We start from the raw sequence: 22,704 nt of genomic DNA, 5'->3' as shown, positions 1-22,704 counted from the left end.
AAAAGCTACAGCTCAGAATAGGGGTGTGTGTGTGTGTGTGTGTTTGTATGTAGAATTGTGTACAGCTTGCACTTCTAGATCCCTGAAGGTTTTTCAGTTGCATATTTCATTTTGGGTCAGGGAATTTCTCTAGGCCCGAATAGAATACAATGTCTGAAATATCACTCTAAATGTAATGGACGGAGTAAATTGACAGCAGCTCCAACTAAATTACAGTTTAAAAGACAAGGGAGGGCCCAAGGGACATCAAACAAAGGAAACTATAGCTGACCAGCGCTCAGGTAAAATTGAATTGGAAATGTTCCCTGCCTGATTAACATAACAAAAGTCTCAGTGTTTAAAGAAAAAGTCATTCTGTACGAATGAAAAAAAGAAACCGATCTTCCTGAAAAAGAAAGCGCACAGTACTTATCTTATATATATATATATATATATATATATATATATATATATATATATATATATGTTTTCCCCTTTCCAGAGGAAGATCTAAAATTATTCTACAAATGGGGGCCCCTGGAAGAGTTGTAAATCATGTCATTAGGATCGGTTTCAAATGTGGACATCTTTCCTCTCCCCTGCCCTTCGTCCCCCCCATTTAAAAGAAAATATTAAATAAAGGAATTTAATTCAGCCAAAATATCATATTTTGGACGTATCTTTAAAACGGGCAAGAGAAACTAAAGGAGGAAAGGGGGGCAAGAGGTGAAATCTCAAGGGTGCACAAATATAAAGATGCTATTGGCCCAATGCATTACAAAATACACTTTCCATGTTAGTCTGTTGTAGCAAAAATGAGATTTGTGGCACCTAAGAGCTCAGAGGCTGCAAACTTAATATGGCAGCAGGAGCCAACGCTATCAGCCAGTACCCTGACAGACTCACAGGCAGGGTAGAAGCGAGACCACTTGTTCCATCCTTTTCCACTGGAAAAAAATTACAACTACCCTCCTACTGTCACCAATGGGATTGAACCACACCAGCTTCTAAGTTGGCACCATTCCCCCCCCACTACCCCCTGGTTTGGATCCAAACTTTCCCCTGATTCACCCCTATTGCGACCCAGTCCACCCCATTTTGTGCCCTACTGATTGGTGTTCCTCCACTGGCAGGCTATTGGGTAGTGAAGTTGCCTCAGCAGCAGCACTGGGAAATCCAACATTAGATCTCCCACGCTGAGGTTGGAGATAGTTCCCTGCGTTCAGAGGACACTTTCAGGCTTGTCACTATTTTTGAGAGGGTTCAGTCCCATCCCAGCGAATTCAGGCTGCACAATTGAAGCTGATTTGACATGCTGGCAAAAGAAACCTGCTTCCCTCACAAAATCCGACTTTTTCTCCCCATAAGGGGAAGGTGATGGGAAAGTTCCCTGGAAAGTGTGGGATGAAACTTGCTTTGACACGAATTCATTTAACCTCCCCACAAACAGATTAGATGATGTTGGCTCATTAAATAGCCAACATCATCTAATCTCTGTACTGTACAAACAAGTCAAGATAAATGATCAATACAGAAGGCATTTGGAAGACACCAGAGAGGCAGTTCCACTGCTTCCTATAGTTCCTGGAGATTTGGGGCTATGTTAGGACTGCTGGCTTATACAGGCACTAAATCCTGTTGAGACTCAGTGGGTTGTCTCCAACTCACTTCCACTCAAAGCAGTCCCATTGAGATTAATGGACCTAAGGTAACCATGTCTGTTAATGTCAATGGGTCTAATTGGAGTGTGATTAACGTAACGGGGAGGGGGAATCACGCCTAGGTTAGTTATCTCCTTCAATGTAAAGGATGATGTCTGTCCCCATCCTCAATATACTCTGGACAAAGGACATGTGGACCGAGAGCTCCCAGAAGTGCAAGCTGGATTTTGAAGGGGCAGAGAAACCAGAGACCAAATTGCAAACATGCGCTGGATTATGGAGAAAGCTAGAAAGTTCCAGAAAAACATCTACTTCTGATTCATTGACTATGCAAAAGCATTTGACTGTGTCGACCACAGCAAACTATGGCAAGTTCTTAAAGAAATGGGAGTGCCTGATCACCTCATCTGTCTCCTGAGAAATCTCTATGTGGAACAAGAAGCTACAGTTAGAACTGGATATGGAATAACTGATTGGTTCAAAATTGGGAAAGGAGTATGACAAGATTGTATATTGTCTCCCTGCTTATTTAACTTATATGCAGAATTCATCATGCGAAAGGCTGGACTAGATGAATCCCAAGCCGGAATTAAGATTGCCGGAAGAAATATCAACAACCTCAGATATGCTGATGACACAACCTTGATGGCAGAAAGTGAGGAGGAATTAAAGAACCTTTTAATGAGGGTGAAAGAGGAGAGCGCGAAATATGGCCTGAAGCTCCACATCAAAAAAACTAAGATCATGACCACTGGTCCCATCACTGGCAAATAGAAGGGGAAGAAATGGGGGCAGTGAGAGATTTTACTTTCTTGGGTTCCATGATCACTGCAGATGGTGACAGCAGTCACGAAATTAAAAGACGCTTGCTTCTTGGGAGAAAAGCAATGACAAACCTAGACAGCATCTTAAAAAGCAGAGACATCACCTTGCCAGCAAAGGTCCGTATAGTTAAAGCTATGGTTTTCCCAGTAGTGATGTATGGAAGTGAGAGCTGGACCATAAAGAAGGCTGATCGCCGAAGAATTGATGCTTTTGAATTACGGTCCTGGAGGAAACTCTTGAGAGTCCCATGGACTGCAAGAAGATCAAACCTATCCATTCTTAAGGAAATCAGCCTGAGTGCTCACTGGAAGGACAGATCCTGAAGCTGAGGTTCCAATACTTTGGCCACCTCATGAGAAGAGAAGACTCCCTGGAAAAGACCCTGATGTTGGGAAAGATTGAGGGCACAAGGAGAAGGGGACGACAGAGGACGAGATGGTTGGACAGTGTTCTCGAAGCTACCAACATGAATCTGACCAAACTGCAGGAGGCAGTCAGAAGTGCCTGGCATGCTCTGGTCCATGGGGTCACGCAGAGTTGGACATGACTAAACTATTAAACAACATGGACATTTTTAGTAATTTATTCATCTTGAAACGTTAAAAAAAAGTTTTGCAAAGAAAACCCTGAATATATATAGACTGAGAGAGAGAGAGAAAGAGAGAGAAATCATCAGTATGTATAGCTGTTGAGCTGCCTTAAGTCTTTTATGCTAATAACTTACCCTTTACACAGGGTTTGAAATTAGCAGGGCGCCAGGCGCATTTTGCACCTAAAGATTCTTCATTTGCAAGCACCTCCAAAAGTCTGAGTGCCATATTTTGTACCTAGCTTACACTCAAGGATTACTGAAATGTATGTGCTTTGAAGCATCCAAGTATATGTTAAGGATAGACAATATGTAAGGAGTTTTAACAATAAAGAGTAGTGTTTTGAAAACTGAAGTATGGTGCCAATATTTTAATTGTAAACAGCCAATTAAACATTAACAATTTCTGCTAACAACGTGATATTAACAATGTGTCACTTATGTGAATTACATATTAGTTCATGCTTATCAAATTAATAAATAAAAAGTGTTGCTGACCCCTCCACTCCCCTGTGGAGCCCACAACCCAGGCCCCAGAAACCATTTGGCTCCTAGCTTTTTTATCCTAGTTTCTGCTTTGCACCTGCTTTGCTTCAAGATTATACAGCACTATACATACATAAAATGTTTTTAGATATTACAGTGGCACTTTTGATATTAGAAAAACACATTCTCTCCCCCACAAAATGTTAACCAAAAATAATAAGTCCTGCACTAGCAATAGGCATTCAGCAAGTCCAATACAGAACTGTTTTCAATATATTTCTCAAGGTACTGTAATTTCTTAATGCCCAGCCTGCATTAGGACAAAATGTTATGCATTCCAGATTGTCACCTATCCAGTGTTTATCATTTCAACTCCTATCTGCTTTCCTGGCAGAAATCTATGTCTATACTAGTGATGACTTGGCAACTGTTCTAATAAGACTTTAATTAATCACTTCCCTTCCTGCCCCCTCCTGTGTTTAATCTGCATACTAACTAGTTCAGTTTGTTAACTTGAAAACTTTAAACAAATTGCTGGAGCTAATGTCTGCTGCACAAGGGATTGTCAAGTCATTATACACCAAATAAACTTCTTCCTTGAGTAAGTAAATAAATCTATTGACTTTTACAACTCTTGACTCATAGTATTTAACATTTTAAGCTCAGTCAATATGTTCAATAGACTGCTATTTTCTATTCAATTTTTTTACAGGTCTGCATTTATGCTATGTTTCCCAAATTATGTCTTACTTTTATTTAGCTAGAATATTAATTTACCCCTAGGCGATAAAGTAATGTGCCAATCCATAACCAGACAGTCAAAAACTCTTGTTATACAAAAACAGGGCCAAGTATATACTAACAGCAGCAGCAGCGGCGGCAGCAGCAGCAATGTTTGCCATAACTTGACCATGTTTTATTCCCTGCTGCTCTAAGTCATAGAAAGCTTAGAGGGCCCACTAGCCAAGAGGCTGGCATTAGCATCTCTCTGTCCAAGAAGAACCATACAATAATGGATACCCCTGTCTCCATCCAGCTACAACTAAGTCCAGCGCCCCCTACTGGCTAAACTATATGACAACATTACCCACCTGTCTTCCCCCCTTTTTTGGTTCAAGAAACAATGAAATCAATGCTGTTGAGAGACTTGGTAGCTTAAGTTTGTCAGTCACACATCTCTGAATTTTGAAGGCTTTCAAATAAGTTGATCAGAGTTTGGATAAGATCTAGGATTTCTTCCCTCATCTATATTTATATCTATAAAGTACTCACTTAACCCTTGACCTCAAGGTTATTTGTTTATGAAACAAATAAAAAACTGTTTTAAAACATTTTACAATTGTTGTGTGTTTTAAAACGTTTAGAATTATTTAACCATCCAGGTCACATCAACCACAGAAGAAATATATATACTAATACAATCATAAAAATATATTCTCTCCCTCTCTCCTGTGAAACTGCACTTAATTTGTTGGTTGTATTTGCATCTTGGTTTTCCTCCCATGATCTCAAGTCTGTGTACACTGTCTCCTCCTTCCCCCTTTTAGCTTTGCACAGTCCCGCGAGGCAGGCTAGACACCAAAGTTGTGGAACTTTTTGAGTATTTCTGCTTCTCATCTTTTACTGGGGTTGGCAAACTTTTTGTTTGTTTTGGTATTTTGCTGAAAATATCAGGACTGTAGGCTGCTTTTCTGGCTGTTTTATGTGATCTGTGAATGGCATTACACAAGAACACATCAGCCTGCTGAATCAGGCCAATGGCTCACCAGTATCCTGTTCCCACAGTGGCCAACTAAGAGGCCTCTGGGAAACCTGCAAGCAGGAATCACACACAATAGCACTCTTCCTTCCTGCAATTTCTGGAAACTGGTGTTTCTGGTTAAGAGGTTGTAGAGCAACAACCATCATGCCTAGTAGCTAGATACCGTTATCTTCCATGAATTTGTCTAATCCTTTTTTGAAATCATCCAAGCTGGTGGACACCACTGCCTCCTCTGGGAGTGCATCCCACAGTTTAACTCTGCACTGTGTGACATATAATGGCATCTTGCTTTTCCAACCAGGAGCTGAAGGTTGGCATCCCTGCCTACGAGCTGCTTTTTCTCTCAAGAAGAAGCCCCCATCCTACTTAGTCATTTCTGGCTTTTGGGGGGGTCTGGTGCTTTTTATTTAATAATAAAATACTGCTTACTCTATCAATAAATGAACTCTTATTTTAGCTCAAATATAACTAATCTTCTTTTAACATCAGCCTCTAAAATCTCACTGATGGGACACATATATTAAAGCATGGTAATCGCCCAAAACCTAGAAAGGTTACAATCTCTTCGTAGTTGTATGGAAGAGAACAATCAAACAACACACACACACACAAAAGATAAGCTTTGAACATAAAGACTGACTTTGGGCTGAAAATATAGCTTCTGCATTTTAAAAAAGTAAATGAGGTATTAAAAGGAAGATTCAATTAATAAACTGTACTTTGCTTTTAAACTGTAAGCCAACGGAGAAGGGATTAAAGTGGCTAACTGTCATTGAGAAGTTTTTAAAAAAAGTGCATTATTGGGGTAATAATGTAAAATCTACATTAGAAACTCATGATCGGATTAAAGTCAACGTGTTTTGAGGCATATTAGAGTAAGGACAACAATATATCAAGTCAATGGTTTCAGACTGTATGTTTCATTATACTCAGGCTATTTTCACTACAACTGGGATAGGACCATGACTGTGATGCTGAACCAAAGTGATTTTTCATGAGACTAAAAATATATTTCCACCCCTCTCTGTATGCAGTTCAGATTTTTTTTTTTAAAGTAAGGCTAAATAGTTAACTGTTTAAAAAAAAAGAAAAAAATGCTGTAATCCCTGGATAGCTCAGTTGGTTAGAGTGTGGTGCTGATAATGCCTAGGCCGCAGGTTCGATCCTTGTATGGGACAACTGCACATTTGTGCATTGCAGGGGGGTTGGAATGGATTATTCCCCAGGGTCCCTTCCAGCTCTACAATTCTATGATTCTATATGTACTTAGCTGGGAGCAGGTCTCAATGAGCTCAGCAGGTGTCGCTTCTGAGAAGATATGTATAAGGCTGTGCTCTAAATCTCTTTAGAGCCAACTCTTTGCATAAAAGTCAATTATACATGTAGAGTAAACAGCAGTTAACAATTGCAACAAATTTAAAGTTGCAAGAAAGGCCAAAGATTGGTTAGCGTATTCTCATGCATAAATTAATTCAAATGCACAAAAGCAATGGTTATGCAGAGCCCCACAGGCAGAATCCAAAGGGTTAGACATGCCTAAGGATTTGGGCTGGGCTGGGGATGCCCAAATATTTATACATTTGTTTGCATTTCAAAGCGAAACAACAATCTGCCAGATATTGCATGTCTTTGAATTTTCAGTGCTGTTCTCGCAGTAAAAATAAATGTTTTATGTGTATAAAAAGCACAAAACATTTGCGCAGTGAAAGAAAAACGCTGCTCAATGTGAAAATGGGATGGGATGGACCAATGAATGGGAAAAATATGTGCAATTGACTGGAACTGAACTAGGCTGATCTGTCCACCCCTGGTTTGCGCATGTTCTTAGAGCAGTAGCTCTCCATGGAATCCCATAAACAGATTTTGAAAATACCCTTTCAAAAGTAGTTTATGATGCAGAGATGGATGGGAGGCTCCTGTTACAGGAACACAAGCCCAAACAATCATTGAGCACATGGGACTTTAGCGCAATGAACTCTCTTGAATGCCTCACCCACCTTCACCTAAAAAGAACAAGAATGAGGCTGATTTTTTTTACTTTTGTAAGTTTGGTTTCAGCAAAGATTGGTGTACACACAAGGGGGGGTGGGGAGATCCTCTTTTGCTTTGTCTCATGCATCTGTGACCTCAGTACATTTTTCCAAGGATGTGTTGGGGCTACAGCAGGACAGGAAATCAGAAAAAATCCCTTGTCTGATTATTTAATTTATTTCATTTATTAATCAACTTCCACATAAGTTCCAAGGTGATATAATGAAAGCTAGTAATAATAATAATAATAAAGTTAAAAGCAACACAGAAAGATGGATCTTAAAACAATACAATGAGGACACTCGTGCCAGAGATGTATTTATCCAGCTGGGGAAGCTTGTTGGAACAAAACAACTGCTGTCCATTGTGTCTGGAAAATACAGGTTAGGTTGCCTGCCCTATCGTTATGCAATGCTCTTCGACAGAACGGGGCAGCCACACTGAAAGCCCTGCTCAGAGTTAATGTAGAACTTTTGGGTCCCATCCTACAGTAGTTCTTTGGCGAGGTTTTTATACGGAGATCACAAGTATCAACATGTTCTACAAAAAGAACTGCTGTCATTTTGCAGAATTGGCAAACAACCCTCAGATGATGCCGTTGTTTTTATACTCCTAGGCTTCAGTTTGTGATGAGGACCGTGGAATTCTTAATTATGAATTAAAACACAGTAGCCAGGTGAGACAGAGGACAGGACTCCTGCACCTTAAATGGTGGTGCGGGAGAAAGAATTTCAGCAGGTATAGTTCGCATGACAATCTACACCCACTGAAAAGGGAATTTCAGAAAGTGCAGATTGCTTTGACTCTGCTGTTCTCTTTTGCACATGGCCAAATTAAAAGCAGTATTTTATATAATAGTGGAAGATAAGCATATGTTGCAAGTTTGGCTGCAGCTGCTTAGTATACTCTCACTACGCCACACATTTTAGCTTAAAACAATCAGTGTATTCTGCAACACACACACACACTGAGCTGAAGTAAAGATTGCGCAAAAATAGAGAAAGAAATAGCTTCCCCCATATTCACTACAAACTGACACGGTAGCCCTTGAAATAACAAATATGAACCCAATTTCTCTTCCTAGAAAATTAACAGCAATTCTCTTCTGTATTGTCTGCCACTTCGGGCAGTTTTTAATACTGAATTGTGTCCATGCATAAACTGGCTCCAGTGGCTCTCATTTTGCTGCCCTAATTTTTTTACAAATTTCCTACACAGTTACAAAGATGCTTTTAAGGTCTCACCATGAAAATTCTTGACAATGGTTTGGCTGCCATCTGATTTAGCAATGAAAGGGACATACTGGGTGTTTCAATTGGCATTGTGTCCTCTGGAACATTCCAAATAGAGTCTGCACAGCCATCTAACATTCCTGTAAACGCTTGCACAGCAGAGCGAAACAATGAAATAGTTCGGACATCAATCATGCTCTCTAATTATGCATTTCCTTCACAAATTGCATAATTTTCTGTTAAGCACAAGCAACGGCTGATGCGGAAAGTAGGAGGCACTCGGAGATTAGTATTAAGATGAGATTCATGTTACACGCCACCTCTTCCATGGTGGGAAGATCCATTTACCTTTAACAGCAGTCACGTATTTCTCTCTCTCTCTCTCTTTCTTAAGGAAAAAAAGTCTTAATTCACATCTGTCATGCAATCAGATTTGTTGCAGAAGTATATAAATTATATACACAAATATCATCAGATGGATGCAGTGGGAAATCACTGTGGTAATTAAACCTCTTTTTTTTCCTGTGGCTGAAGTAACAATACTCATTTCAGGATAGCATTAGAGTAAGGAGAGCCTATCTATATCTGTAAATGAATGATATCATTATTTTGGGAAATGAAAGTTTAAGCTCTGTGAAACATACAATCCCATGGAGATCTCAGCAGAGCAACTTGTACGTCCAGGTGTTTAATGTGATAAGGTACGTTACCATTTATCTGTGTACTCGCAGACAAATATTAACATAGTCATGAATTAAGCTTTTAATCCCTTTTATTATAAATTGAATATCTTTATTTTAACAAACATCAACAATGCACATTATTGTGCTCCAAGCTATTCATTACTATTCCCCACAGTATACCATTACATGATACACCATAATACATGTGTTAATATAATGGCAAGCATCTGCTTGAGTATTCTATAGCATATTTCATTCTCCTCCTTTTGTTTAAACAAAAGAGGCCAGCTCACAAAAGGCATTTCCCCCCCATATAGGCAGCCATACATTAGCCCCATTTTATTCTAGAGAAGGTTAGGAACATTGCACATAACATTTCTATTTTACAACTAGGCTAAGGATTTCTAGCTATGGTCCCTTGGTGAAAAGAAATGGGGTAGGGAGCGCAGCGGAAAGCAAAGGCACAAGCAAGTATAGGACACTAGGCAGAGGCACCAAGAGATGAGAAGGGTGTACCCACAAAGTTTCTGCTACTGGGGTTTAGAAAGCATTTGCCAGCAATACTGTAAGACCAAGTCCTCGGTATAACCTGAAAGCCAAGATTCTTCCACCATAATGACATTTGGGACACAATCCAGCACGGCATTAGCCATGCTTAAGGCCCATTCGTGGCAACAGGGTTTTGTGTCTTGGGTTGTACTCTTTCCTTTGATCCAGCTAAAAGGCATCTCAGCTGGAAGGGGAATCATGCAAGCAAATAGGTGGCTGGCATGCAATTCCCAGCCCCCTCTAGAACTCTGTGCTTGGAGCCCCCAATACTGACAACTATGATGACTGGCTCTTCAGGTGGCAAAGTCTAGCCTCCCAAATCCTTCCCCTACCAGCTGATTATTTGGCCAGAGGTAGTATATTTCCAGGGTCCTAGTAGATGGCAGGAATGAGGAATCTGCTTTCCCTTCTCGGGAACCTTTGGGAGTACCACATAGCAGTGCTGGGCAAGGTTAGAGGAAAAAGTGGAGAGGGTGAGAAATAATAATAATAATAATAATATATTATTATTTATATGCTGCCCATATAAATATGGTTGCCCCAGCCACTCTGGGCGGCTTCCAACAAATTACATCAGACACAGTAAAACATCAGACCTTTAAAACTTCCCTATACAGGGCTGCCTTCAGATGTCTTCTGAAAGTCAGATAGTTGTTTTTTTCCTTGACATCTGCTGGGATGGTGTTCCACAGGATAGGCACAACTACCGAGAAGACCCTCTGCCTGGTTCCCTGTAACCTCACTTCTTGCATTGAGGGAACTGTCAGAAGGCCCTTGGAGCTGGATCTCAATGTCCAGGCTAAATGATGGATGTGGAGACGCTCCTTCAGGTATATAGGGCCTAAGCCGTGACGTTTACCTTTGTATTGTAGGCTGCTTTCTACATATACTCAGACACCCATCTCTGTCCTTTATTCAGGCATGCAAGCAGCATTAGCTGAGTTCAAACTCATATCCCAACCAGGCAAAAGCATCCAAGGACAGTTAAAAACCAGGGCTGGTGAAGGATGAGTCCTGGGGGAAAGAGGATGAGGAAGGGGAAAGGTGCATGGCTTGGGCCATATAGAGAGACCTGGGATCTCCCATACCCAGATTTAAGGCATTTGTTTTCAAACTGACTGCTCAGGTAAATGATTGGGTCTCACACAGTAGCAGACAGCAGGGTGGGGTGGAGTCGCTCCCCTGACATCAGGGCATGTGAGTTGCTGCTGCTTACCAGGAGGGTGAGGGTTGAGGTAGCGGCAAGGTCAGCGAAGGGCAAACACACCAGCCAAGCTGAACCGCTGCTTCAGTCAGTGTGTTTGCACTGCCCTGCCCTCCAGATATAGTCCACTACTGGTCTCACATTTACTGATCATATTAAGAGAGATTAAAGTGCATCCCTAACTTGTCTACTGAAATCTGTGAATTAAAAAGCCAGATTGTATGTACGTACATACATACATACATGTACACACACACACACACACACACACACACACACACACACACATTTCCTGTTTTCAGGTTTTAAAATGAGCAACTCTTGCACAAATTCTTCATATGGTTTCTTCATCGAAATGGTACCCAGTATTGAGAGTGTTATTGAAAACATTCATCTCCTTTGCTTCAAGCAATGTGCTTAAAATTATTTACCCAACAAAAATGTGGCTGTGTTGCTTAATTGGGAGATGCTGTGATCTTAATTCTAATCAAGGTGTCACCAGGCTTAAGGTAGTGTGATGTTTATTTTAATCAGACAATTAGCTGAGTGAAAGAAGGACAGTTGAAACCTGTAATCGCTTGATGGACTGAGTGGTCTCTTTCTGCTTATGCAAAATTAGAACTAAAATAAGGATAAGAATGATTGGCACTATATATATATATATATATATATAATATAATATATGGGGTGTACAGAGCATTGGCTACGGAAAACTAGCTTCCCCAAGCTCATGATATTAACATTCTTCTGAGTTTGCAGCTAGCATGAACTGCATATGAAGAGAAAGCAAAATAAACAGTACTGTGAATAAAATCCTGATTAACAACGTACAGATATTGAACTGGCGGGATGAAGCTGGAGACCATTTTCAAAGGAAGCATTCACTTGAACTGTGATGCTTTTAAGACATAAATGATTACTTGAATTGAAAGGGAGGGAGGTTAATTGATGTAGCAAGTACTTTGACTTCTGCTAGGATCTGACTTCCATTTCAATTTGCATATTATATTTCCAGGAGCATGCCACGTAACTGTGGTATAAACGTTGCCCCTTCAATGTGTCATCGACCCCTGCATGACCCAATGCAACAACTAACTAGCATTGCAGGTTTAGTTTAATTTAAAATTGTTGGGGGGTTGTTGTTGTTGTTGTTGTTGTTTTAAAGTAGATTGTATTGACTGATCAAAAGTATTGATTGAAAGTATTTTTTTTTATCTTCCCATCCAATTCCACAAAAATCTGCAATCTGTCTGAATCTGAAATGTGTTTTAAAATGCATCAGTGCAGGAAAAGGACACAGTCAGTAAACAACAACAACAATTAAACAATATAAACAGCACTGTAATAATGCAGCAATATCACTGCTATGGTGCATTCAAAGCATTGGTGGTTTTAATGCTAGCACCTCTGTCCCAGTTTCTAATGTTCATTTTACACTGCATTAACTGTTGCCTTCTGAAACTGTTGCTTTTTGCTTGATATACCACCACATCACAGTGAATATCATTCACAACAGTAGCGAGGGGTGTCACACAACAGCAGACACCATTGGACATGTCACCAACACAACAGCATGTCATGAATTCTGGACATGTCACCGACACCCCAGCCTTTATGTGCATGTATTCTTCTGTTCCCTCATGATTCACCCATGATGGTGGAAAACCACCCCAAATTTCATCCCAAGATTTTGCAGCTTATCAGATTTGCAAATGGATTGTTCCTGGAAGCAATGAATGGAAATGAGCACTAAATGCCCATTAGATTCCGATAAGAGTTTGAGAAGTGGCTTTTATGTTGTGTGAAAAATCACATTTAAAAAAAACCAAAACTGAGTAACAAAAGACGATGGAAATGGAATGAAGTGCTGTCTGAATGCTGCCCTCATTAAATGCCAGGGCAAAAAGAACCATTTAAAACTGGTGGATATCCCCCAATGCCAATATAAGCACTAAGTAAAGGTCATTGCTCCACCTCTGTTATCCACAGAACAGTGTGGTAAAAATGTATTTGTTGTGTGATATTGTAAATCACTTTGGGAAGAGATTCATAGATAGATAGATATAGTAGATAGATAGATATGCTCAAGGCACCCTACTCTGCCACCTTCCCATTTTAGCCTCAGAATAAACATTAGTGATAGACAGGCTGGAATTACAGGTGATGGGCAGCTGTGTGATTCTTTGGGGAGGGGGTTTCTTTTATACAATACATATTGTGCTGGATCTCAGGAAAAGAAAATGCAAAAGTTGGGGGTTTTTTATGTACAGTAGTTGTATTCCAGCTGCAGGGATGCAGGTGGCGCTGTGGGTTAAACCACTGAGCCAAGGGCTTGCCGATCAGAAGGTCGGTAGTTCAAATCCCTGTGACGGGGTGAGCTCCCGTTGCTCAGTCCCTGCTCTTACTACCCTAGCAGTTCGAAAGCACGTCAAAGTGCAAGTAGATAAATAGGTACCGCTCCAGCGGGAAGGTTAATGGCGTTTTCATGCGCTGCTCTGGTTCGCCAGAAGCAGCTTTGTCATGCTGGCCACATGACCTGGAAGCTGTACACCGGCTCCCTCGGCCAATGACGCAAGATGAGCGCCGCAACCCCAGAGTCGGTCACAACTGGACCTAATGGTCAGGGGTCCCTTTACCTTTACCTTTATTCCATCTACAAACAACTTACTATGATCTTTTGTTATTCCTCAGATGCATTTTGATGAGTTTATTCCTTTAGAAGCTGCCTGGTTAAAGTGTGTCTTCACTCCTCATGTCACTTCTACTATGTTTCTTATTCTCTCTCCAAAGTGTTTATATGACATTGCAGCTTAGATGCCGCCTACTGAATGCTATCACTGAATGGGAATATCTTCCGTTATAGCACCCTCTGGTATTTATTTATTTATGGATTGTCAGATCTGAGTGCTTCGACATCTCTGTGGCTGGAGAAAATAATTTCATCTCTACAGAAAGTTAAATAAGCAGTAATTGCTTACGTTTATTGGAATGTTGTAAAGTGGACATTCTGGATCTCAGAGGTGAATGGAAGAGGGAGTGGTTTCTTTTGATTTAAAATTGGTTCAACATACGTTGATTATTTTGGGTATATTAAACTCCACTGCATCTTACTAAGAAGGAATGTGCAGTTCAGATAGACGTGGCAACCTAGAGCTGATAATGTCTCTTTCAGGCATATGATGCAGGTGTGTCCTCAGGTGCCAGAAACTGAGCAGAAATTATTGCTTTGTTTTGTAAAAATCATTGATATCTGCACATGTTAAGGCACTTGTAAATTATATTCCTGTGATGTAGGGGCTAACAAAAGGACAACAAAGGTGAATCCTGCAAACACTTATGGTTGTGAAGAGACTTATGCTTAAAGGTTGCAAGGATAAACACCCACCATCCATTACTCAATGGTCTCAAGATCTTACTGCCCTTTCCATATTTGAATGTATATCTTATAATCATCAAAAAATAAAAAAATTCCTTCCAGTAGCACCTTAGAGACCAACTAAGTTTGTCATAGGTATGAGCTTTTGTGTGCATGCACACTTCTTCAGATATCTTCAGAAGAAGAAGTGTGCATGCACATGAAAACTCATACCTATGACAAACTTAGTTGGTCTCTAAGGTGCTACTGGAAGGAATCTTTTTTATTTTTTGTTTCGACTACATCAGACCAACATGGCTACCTCCCTGTAACTTATAATCATCAATTCCATTTGGTTATCTATTTGGACATATGGACTGCTTGTATTAATGTATATGTTTACATTAGTATTGCCGGATTATTCTGGTTGTTAATGTGAGTTATTGTTGTTTCTTTTTTCTGTTTTATCTGCAATTACAATATACATATATATCTCTCCCTCTGTTACTATATCCTTATTTGTCCATCATCATGCTGGCAGACCCGCAGAGGGTAAGGGGAAACTTAGGACCCCAGTATGGCTAAGTAAGCCAATGGGCAGCCCGGCTCATTTACTGAACAAGTGGGAGGGAGGAAGTGAGCCAGATGACCCCAGGTAGCCTTTCTGCACTTAATTGCCTTCCACCTGGGGGCCACCACCACCATAAAGGGAAAGAAGAGGAGAAAGAGAAGTTAACATTGTCAAAAGGACATCACTATCGTGCAATACATTAGAACAGGGGTTGTTAACCTGGTCCCTTCCACCCACTAGTGGGCATTTCAGGATTCTAGGTGGGCAGTAGGAGGTTCTATGGCACAAGTTGAATCCTCCTTCCATCGAGCACTGGTGGGAGGTAAGGAAATTTTACCATCAAGAAAGATGCATTAGTGGGCAGTAGCTATAAAAAGGTCGACTACCCCTGCATTAGAACTTAAAGTAATGTTACGAAAAAGCTGTCATCAGTAAGACTACAGAATTCTATGCCATCCCTAGAATAAAATCTTACAAAACAAATGGGGCAATTCATCTCTCAGGAACATCTCTATGCTACCATTTCACTCTGGGGTCAGTGCTAATCTGAAGCATTTTCCCAGCCCAAGTGTAAGAAAATCATGGAAAATCTGGCTGATTCACATTTTGGCTGGTTTCAGTTGCTCTGATACCGCTACAAAAGAAAGTGTATTTTAGAACCAATTTTATTGTAAAGGATTTTTTGTAACTGAAAATATACAGAATGTATACTGGCAACCAACCATAAACGCATTATCTTTGGAAAGTGTGCATGTGTGTGCGTGTTATGCACACTTTTGCTCGTGTGCATTACACATTCCTGCCAACCTAGTAGTTCGAAAGCACGTGAAAGTGCAAGTAGATAAATAGGTACCGCTCTGGTGGGAAGGTAAACGGTGTTTCCGTGCGCTGCTCTGGTTTCACCAGAAGTGGCTTAGTCATGCTGGCCACAGGACCCGGAAAAACTGTCTGCGGACAAACGCCGGCTCCCTCGGCCAGTAAAGCGAGATAAGCACCGCAACCCCAGAGTTGTCCGCGACTGGACCTAATGGTCAGGGGTCCCTTTACCTTTACCTGTGCATTACACATACATTCATAAACAAAAAAATATGATTCCGAATCAGTTTAAAAAGCCACCAGCAGCAATCAGAAATGCTTACATGCTGCTAAAAAAAACACAGTTAGAGACTTTCCCCCTACCACTGTACCATCAACAAATGAAAATCAATTGAAATCAATTTAGCTCAGATAAAAAGTCTCCATCCCCTGCTGTAGCTCATCTAGCGCACTAACAGCTCCCACTGATGAAACAGGTGCTTGTAAATTAATTAGCCTACTGAAACACACCTTAAAATGAATTTCCCAGAACACCCTGGCAGCGAGCCATCTTGGTCCCAGGAGCTGATCATCATTCTGTAAATATTGAGATTTGATAAAGTAAACGCTGCGCTGGCAGCAGATGGTTTGGAATGCTCTGTTGACATTGCCTGCGATTACTTGGATATGAAGACTTTACTTCTCATAGGCCTCCTCTGGGAACCACAGGAGGACTTGATCCCCTCTCCAGCTATTTGCCTCCTAATTGAAAATCCTTATTCCCAGATGGAGCATAATACTTGCCGCTTCAGGCATCTAGCTCTGCACTGCTTGACTGTTGATACACGGGTAATTGCTTTCAGTAATGCAGGTTAAATGTGACATTTAGTGCTTAATAAAAATTATCAAGGCCAAAGCCGTTTATCATTCTCACACTTTGGGCTGACAGTTCTAAAGGCATTCTCGGTTCATCTGAATTCTATTTTGAAAAAGGGGGCAGTGCCAGCCCACAAGTAAAAGAACTTAGACTTCACACACACACACACACACACACACACACACACACACACACACTGATTTGGAAGGCCTGGTTATTTCTTTAATCTTAAATAGGCTACTTTTTTTCTTTTTTAAAATCTATTTGGCATGCCAACACTCCACATTTATTTACAGAACTCTAGTGAAGTAGTCTCCGATTAGACTAAGAATGTAAAACCTCTTCAGCACTAAACCTTTTGCCCACAGCAAGTTCTTATCCTTGCCTTTCCCCTTTTGTTGGAAAGCTTGGGCCAGTACTTCCCATTATCGGAGAGGTTGTCCAAATTTGGACTTCTTAGAAACTACTCCATTGTTTGAGACCTTTCCCCCTGCCAACAATACCATAACGATATTGGTTTTCGTTGCTTCTCCTTGTTCTTTCACCTGTGGCAATGTACCAGATTGCAATGTGGCAGGTGCTTCTGAGAAATATTTCTAGCCTTGATGAAACCCTTTCAGTATCCATCAAAATTACTTGGACGTTTAGGTAGAGGGGGCTGAACCATCAAAGCTGAAACACAAGAACAACTACCACCCACTTTAGGGGTAAGCCAAGCTGAGTATCTTCACCCACTTCTGTGAGACGATTCATCTCCTGAAAAAGTATAGCGGGGGATTTGGAATAGTTTTTGAGGGGCCAGGTGAATATTAAGGACTCTATGTGTGAGGAGGTTCTTAAATTTAAATGTGAGGTGGCTCAGGTTTTCAACTCTTAAGCTTTGCCTCCACCCGGTTCTATTTTTCTAGAAAAAGAGGTGCCGGAACTCACCACGAATGCCTCAGTTGTTCTCTTAAAATGGCAATGGCGCCCACCTGAGAGGGGCCAGAACGGAGTTCCGGCAAGTTCTGGTTGAAAAGAAGCCCCGCCTCCACCTCAAGCAGCAGCTTGCTTGCTCGGGCCAAGTTCCTGAGACAGGAAGCTTCTGGAAACAACGCTACATGGCATTTCCAGGAATGTGATTGAATAGCCAAGACACTTGAACTGGAGGCAAGGCTACTCTTTTTTATTATTACTTTTTTAACTAATTAATTTATTTATATTCCACCTTTTTCCCTGAGAGGGACTCAAGGCGGCTTACAGATAAAATACAGACAGCTAAAAACAGGGGAGGGAATTGTTAAAAAACAAATGAACATCAGTACGATTAAAACACACACATACACACATATTCTTCTTGGTAAACAATAAAGGGTGTCAAACCCAATTCTGGCAGCCCTCTCATGAAACAGCCATTCCACTAGCCGAAGACTTGTTCTTGGTGCAGTGCAACAGCTAAACCCAATGTGCATGTGAAAGATGTCATGCAACTGCTTTTTAATTTTAGTTTTAATTTTTACTTTTACTAATTCTTATTTCTATTCTCCATTACGGTTAATTTTGTGCACTACTGAATTATATGCCTAACCATGACAACCATCAAACTTCCATTGGATTTCATCCACAGGGGCATCTTAGCCATAGAGGCTACTGGTGCAAGGCGCCATGGCGGCAAGTTCTAGAGGGCGCTGGAGGGCACCTCCGCCATGCTGTGCCACACCCGGAGCCTCCTCCCTGCCGGAGGAGTTGCCTCAAGCCCCGCCGGCAACGCTGCCCTCGCCCGCCTCTTCTCGGGCTGCGGGTGCCATTGCGGGAAAGCCGGCCGCGAGCTTCCCATTGGCGTGGCAGCCAGGGCTCTCTGGACGGCTGTGCCATGCAGCCGCTTCTGCCGAGCAGGCAGAGGGGGAGCACAGCTGGCAGCATACCCGCCCGTCAGGCCGCCCCTTCCGGCTGCCCGCCACACCTGGCCCTGCCCAGCGGAGCGCGAGTCCGATATTGCCGCCGTCGGTCCTGCCTGTGGCGGGCAAGAAGCAGAAGGCGCACCATGGGGGGGGGAGTGAGGTGGGCTGCAGAGGGGCCCGAGGGAGAGGTGCTGCCCGCTCGGAGGGAAACATGGGGATGGTGGTGGGGGGTGCCTGAGGGATCCCTGCACCATGGTACCAGATAACCTTAAGACGCCCCTGCTCATCCATTAAGAAAAACTCCTCATGTTTAAAAGTTAAACCTCCAAAACTCTTTATCTGCCCCTGAAGATCGATTAAGCTCAATGGGTCTTACTCCCAGGAAAGTGTTTATAGGATTGCAGCGTAGAAATTTTTGCAGCCCATCTTTAAGAAAACGAGTAATATGCTGCTCTCTCTGCAACAGAAAACAATGTCGCAAGCACCTAATCCTATGCTGGTATTTTGCAGATATCCCAGTACTTCTCAAAACCTTACAACCATAATGTACAATTTCCCCTAAATTATCAAGTAGCTATAGAAGGTTATTATTTGCTGCAGATACTTCTATCTTTTTTTCTCTTTGCTGAAATACCTTTGTATTAGACTCTCCTCTGGGGGAAAATAATTTTCATAAAAAAAATATGCAGTGGATGCTTAAGTAACTTAATGGATAAAAAAATGCTTTGCGCTTCTGAGATTGCTATTTAAAGACCAACCCGTTGCTTTATGTAAAATAAGCATTGTAGTCTTGGAGGTCTCACCTAGCATTTCTGTACAAATCACTGAGGGAAAATCACTCCCTTCCCATCCACCCCCATAAACTAAAACACATTTTTAAGCTTCATTGCTTCCTCTGGACAAATGGGCCTTTTTGCCAATTCCAAAAGAGTGAATATTACTATATAAATAACTCTCTCTCTCTCTCTCTCTCTCTCTATATATATATATATATAATAAGAAAAGAGGAACACTAAACACCATTTATTTCCCTAGATGAGTATTAATACTTAGCAAGGTTGCTATCATTGTAAACATGACACTGAGTTTTTAAAAATCAGTAATTTAATGGTATGAAATACTGTATAAAACTCCAAGCAGTGGCAAAAGTGTAGTAATTGGAAATTAGTGTTATACAGTGGTACCTCTGTTTATGAACACAATTGGTTCTGGAAGTCTGTTCATAAACTGAAGCGTTCATAAACTGAAGCGAACTTTCCCATTGAAAGTAATGGAAAGTGGATTAATCCGTTCCAGACGGTCCGCAGAGTAACCGTTCATAAACTGAAGCGAACTTTCCCGTTGAAAGTAATGGAAAGTGGATTAATCCGTTCCAGACGGGTCCGCAGAGTACTTAAACTGAAGCGTTCATAAACTGAAACATGGGTGTAATTGGTTCAGGAAGTCTGTTCATAAACTGAAGCGTTCATAAACTGAAGCGAACTTTCCCATTAAAAGTAATGGAAAGTCAATTAATCCGTTCCAGATGGGTCTGCGGCGTTCATAAACCGAAAATTCATAAACCGAGGTGTTCATAAACCGAGGTTCCACTGTACATAAAGGTACCACTGCAAATTTCAAGAGACCAGGGCTGAAAAACTTTTAAGGTGAGATCCACTTTTTAGGTGAGATTCACGCCCACCCTTCATTTGCAAAAAGCAGTTCATTTTTTTTATAAAAAAAATGTGTCTCTTGAAAGATTTTCATGGGTAACAAGGGTACATACAACGTCTCTGTTTTCAGTTCATAGAGTCATTTCTACAGGTCTCACACCACCAACACAAATCAACAAACAAACAAAGAACTTATCCTCGGGACGCTGATACAAAAACTTTGCACATGCATGAAGCAAAAGCAGCTTAAAAAAACAAAAAACAAACAGTGTCGACATTTTTCACAATAACTAACATTGCTGTTGACTCCACACAGAAAATTCTCCCTTTTTCTCCCACTAACACACACATACTTTTTAAAAAAATAAAAAAGGAAGGAAGATTTGTTTCTTAAAATTTAGCAGACCTACCTACGCACTTAGGGTTCAATACAGAAAATCCCATTGAAGCCTAAGAAGCCCAATGGCAGCTGTATGTGGCAACAGCAGCTTCAACGTACCACAGTGTCTGCATCACAGCCAAGAAGATGTCCCATGTATTGTGATTCTTCACCTAAGTCCTGCAAAATTTCACTAAGCCTTGCAGGACTTTGCCAGGCAACTCTTGGGCCTGGCTGATGCTCCAGCTGCCAACCAGCCTAGCTCAGCTAGGCAAGAAGTAAATTTGGTGTGCAGATGGCTGGCAGGAGTGCATTTGTTCCAGCAACATGATGGAGGCTCAGGGAGATGGCAGCAAAGGGGTCTTCTCCCAATCCGCCACCCATGAGAAGCAGTAGGGCCAACCCTGGAATTTCTTAGAAGAATAGTCACACTGTGTATCAATTATTATTAATATTGTTAATAATACTGATTTATTAATCACCTTCTAAAAAAACTATTTTACCTTCTAAAGCAGTTTAAAACACAAGAATAGCAAATACATTTAAAACAAGCTTACAATCCCAAACAGTGGACACTTATGGTAAAGACCCATTTCTCCAGCTGGGAAAGCCTGTCAGAACAAAAATGTCTTTGGTTGTTTCCGGAAAGCACAGAGAGTGGGCGCCTGTTGTATCGCAGCAGGAATGCTATTCCCACAATAAAATAAAAAAAAACCCTGCTCCAAGTTCCTGCAGAGTAGGCTTCTGAGATCTTTGGAACATGCAGGAGAAACTTTCCTACAGATAGCCATGATTTGCTGAACATAAAAGGGATAAGGCAGTCTCTCAAGTAACCAGGTCTTGAGCTGTATAAGGTCTTATATCAGGCATCCCCAAACTGCGGCCCTCCAGATGTTTTGGCCTACAACTCCCATGATCCCTAGCTAACAGGACCAGTGGTCGGGGAAGATGGGAATTATAGTCCAAAACATCTGGAGGGCCACAGTTTGGGGATGCCTATCTTATATTGTAGTACCTACACCTTGAACTTGGCCCAGTTGCAGATTGGCAGATCGCACAAACAATTTAGCTGCTGTGCTCTGCACCACCTGCAGCCTCCGGTTCCACCCAAAGTGTAGCCCCACACAATAGGGTTGCCATACGCTCAGAATTTCCTGGATATATCTGGAATACTGCTGTAAAATGTCAGGAGAAATCTCAACAACTTTGCCCCCCCCCCGGAAAAAACACCCATGCGGTTAATGAATGCATGGGAAACTGTAGCCAAGCTATGCCAATTCAGGAATGGCTGTAGCTATTTTACCAACTGAAGCTAGTAAAAAGCACTCCTGAGCTGAATCTACAGTAAGAGCAACCTCAAACTACACATCTTCTCCTTCAGGGACAGTGCGACCTCATCCAGGCAGGAAACTTACTGACTTCCAGGGGTCAGAAACTACTCACCCACAAAACCTCCACCTTGACAGGATTCATAGTTTATTAGCCCTTAGCCAGCTCAACACTGCATCCACACCGTGGTCCAGGGCCTTCTCAGGCATTCCGGATTCAGGTGTTATTTAGAAATAGGGTTGGGTATCATCAGTGTACTTATAAAACCTTGCTCCAAAAGTTATAATGACCGCTCTCCCGGTGGTTTCATGTATTTCTTAAGTAGCATGAGATATTATACTGTGCCTGTGGCACCCCACAGCTTAAAATCAAGGAAGGCAAGAAGTATTTAGCCAATGCTACCTTCTGGAACTGTCCCTGGAGATGTCCCTGGAACAGAACCACTGCAGAACAGTGCCCTCAATGCCCATCCCCAGTAGCTACTCCAAGAGGAAACTATGCTTAATGGAACCAAAAGTTGTCGAGAAATCTAGTAAGAGCAACAGAGTCACGCTCCCACTGTCTCTCTCCCAAGGAAGATTTAGTCCCAAACTCAGGTCTGAACCCAGAAAGAAATGGGTCAAGATAATTAGTTTCCTCCAGAAATGCCTGCAGCTGTGTTGCCACAACCCTATTGAGTACCTTGCCCCCAAAGCAGGTATTTATTAATGGCCAGTGGTGGTTAAATACAATCAGGTCCAGGGTGTTTTTTCACTTCACTGTGGTGGCCACCAGACATTGGAAATTCCTATGTTTAGATGTGTGCTGGTGCGAAAGCTACACATATTTTGAATGTACAGTACGCTAAAGCATATCTTTTTACCCA

Source organism: Zootoca vivipara, chromosome 4 (genome assembly GCF_963506605.1).
Source record: "Zootoca vivipara chromosome 4, rZooViv1.1, whole genome shotgun sequence".
Lineage (NCBI taxonomy): Eukaryota > Metazoa > Chordata > Lepidosauria > Squamata > Lacertidae > Zootoca > Zootoca vivipara.
This window is presented reverse-complemented; position numbering follows the sequence as displayed.